Source organism: Mus pahari, chromosome 8 (genome assembly GCF_900095145.1).
Source record: "Mus pahari chromosome 8, PAHARI_EIJ_v1.1, whole genome shotgun sequence".
NCBI lineage: Eukaryota > Metazoa > Chordata > Mammalia > Rodentia > Muridae > Mus > Mus pahari.
In genome coordinates, this window is record NC_034597.1 from 17,292,478 (window position 1) to 17,295,292 (window position 2,815).

At 46.2% G+C, this 2,815-nt stretch overlaps 1 pseudogene; it reads right to left on the bottom strand.

Annotated features, from left to right (window-relative positions):
• The window catches only part of LOC110325725, a 6,737-nt pseudogene extending 6,351 nt beyond the window's left edge, over positions 1 to 386 (bottom strand).
• Positions 387 to 2,815: the final 2,429 nt, after the last annotated feature.

Below are 2,815 nucleotides of genomic sequence, written 5' to 3' on the forward strand. Positions count from 1 at the left end.
GAAGGAAAGAAAGAAAGAAAGAGAAGAGAAGAGAAGAGTCCAGAGATACAGTGTGTTAGCTCTCTGTTACTGTAACAAAATATCCAAGACAATTGACCTACATAAAGGGAATGGTTTTTTTTCTTTTTGTTTTGTTTTGTTTTGTTTTTTGTTTGTTTTGTTTTTTGAGACAACGTTTTTCAGTGTAACAGAGGCCTGGCTGTCCTGGAACTCCCTTTATAGATCAGGCTGGCCTGGAACTCAGAGATCTGACTGCTTCTGTCTCCCGAGTGCTGAGTTTAAAGCTGTGCACCACCTCAGCCTACTGGAAATGATTCTTTTGGCTCACAATGTTAAGTTTCAGTGTGCAACTTGTTGTTTCTATCTTACCATAGCAGCACATGCATGACGGAGCAACTCGTCCACTTCATGACAACCAGGAATCGGAGAGAAAAGAAGGGTCTGGGGTCTGGGTGTCCCCTTTGGGAACATGCTACTGATCACCTAACTTCCTTCTGGTAGGTTCCATCCGTTAACAGTTCCCTCCCCTCCCAAGAGTGCAAAGTTTCTGCACAAACCTTCCACAAATGGGGCTTTTGAGGGCTTCTCGGTATTCAAATGTTAGCTCAGATCCTCATTACGAAAATTGCATGCATGACTGAACTGAAATCACAGACCTGTGAGGAAATTATGGACTAGTCAAAAAAATACCAGAGAAGCCAGGAGTGGTGGCGCATGCCTTTAATCCCAGCACTCAGGAGGCAGAGGCAGGTGGATTTCTGAATTTAAGCCCAGCCTGGTCTACAGAGTGAGTTCCAGGATTGCATAGGTCATATACAGGGTTATATAGAGAAACCCTGTTTCAAAAATAAATAAGTAGATAAATAGGTGTTTGCTTTATTTTGAAATTTATTTTGATTGTGCACACGAGCTGAAGGCTAAAGGAGTTGGCTACTGGAGCAGTGGCCCGTTGTGAGCCGACCGATGTGGTTATTAGAATCAAATTCAAACTCACATCCTTTGCAAAAGTATTACATGTTCTTAACTGATGAGCCAACTCCCCAGCCTTATTGTCTTATTCTTATTTTAAGTGCATGACTGTTTTGCCGTCATGTATGCAAGTGCATCACATGCCAGCAGTTCCTGGGATGGCCAAACAAACCCTGAGACTGGAGCTGCAGATGAGATGTTCTTAGGCCATGAGTGACGTCCCCAGCCCTCACAGACGCATGAGACACCCCCCCCCCCAGTTAACTCTTCTGATGGGACTCAGCCCGGGGAATGCATGGAGGAGCAGAGAAGGCAAGCTACAGAAAGAAAAAACTATAATACACGCACAGAAATGATAAAGGGTATAAAGGGTGTGTATGGAGTATATAGTTTAATATCTTCTGTATTAGTGGGAAAGACAAAACAATAGAAAACAGACCAAATATAAACAAAATTTTCCAGAAGGAATTCAAAAGACTAACAAATGAATACAAACACGTTGGCGAACTTGTTAAAAATACATGCTTCCCAACCCATGTGGTGGTGGCGATGCTTTTAATCCTGGCCCTCTGGAGACAGAGGAAGGTGGATCTCTGAGTTTGAGGCCAGCCTGGTCTACCGAGCGAGTCCCAAAACAGCCCCCAAATGAAAGAGAGGTGGGGGGATGGAGAGAGGGAGATAGGGAGGAAGAAAGAGAACTGGGACAAGCCATACTGGAGCAGAGAAATTACCTAAATTTAAACATGACGGGGGAACGGCGTGGATGCCGCTACACGGAAAGTGACCAGCAGAGGACAGCATTGAGCTTTCCCTGGTTCCCAGCTCCTCCTCATTACAGGCTTCAGAGAAGTGCCTGCTTCAGGTTGTTGCGACTTCTGGAGCCTCGCAGATGGCTCTGTCCCTTTGCCGCTGCTGAAAACACTAAGGAGCATGTGAAGACACCCAAGTTTTAGACAGCGGGCCTCGGTGTTACAGAACATGGGGGTTAGCCTGCTACCTGTTCTTAACAAACCAGTTAAAAGAGCCCAACTAAGGGGGTGGCAAGACTGAGCAGTTAAAACATGCACCTCCCTTGCAAGGGGCCAGAGTTGGGTTCTCAGCACCTGTATCAGACAACTCACAGCCACCTGTGTGTCAGGTTATAAGGGGATCCAATGCCTCTGACCGCTGTGGACATTAGCCACACTGTAAACATACACACAGGCAGTAGTAAAGTTTTTAAAATCCAAATTAATAGTGAGAAGCAGAAAAATACTTAATGAGGTACCAAGAGAAGAGCGACAAAGAAACCCAGCACCAACCCTACCCCAGTTTGTCTTCCAGCCAGGAAATATGCATAACTCCGTGGTCCAGCCAGCTCATGGTTCAGGCCACCCTTGTTCGGTCAGGATTCAATCTCATCCTGTGGTCTAACAAATCATAATCCCTTTCCAAGACAAGCATGACATTCCCGTGGAAACTGCCATTTGTCTGCATGGTTTCATGGTCTGATAGATTGAGAGGCACAATTGTCGTCTGTTTGGATTATCTTCATTCCTGGTGAGCCAGTTACACTAGGAAATGTGGAGTCTCCCAGGGGCTCTGTGGTGCCCTGAGCAGAAACTGCACCTTAAGTTTCTCCTCAGTTTACGAACCTGAGACTCAACAGCAAGAAGACAAAGTCATCTCAAGTCCACAGAGCAAGGTCAGGTTGTCTGATCAAAGTGTACTGCCGGGCGTGGTGGCCACGCCTTTAACCCCAGCACTCAGGAGGCAGAGGCAGGCGGATTTCTGAGTTTGAGGCCAGCCTGGTCTACAGAGTGAGTTTCAGGACAGCCAGGTCTACGCAGAGAAACCCTGTCTTGAA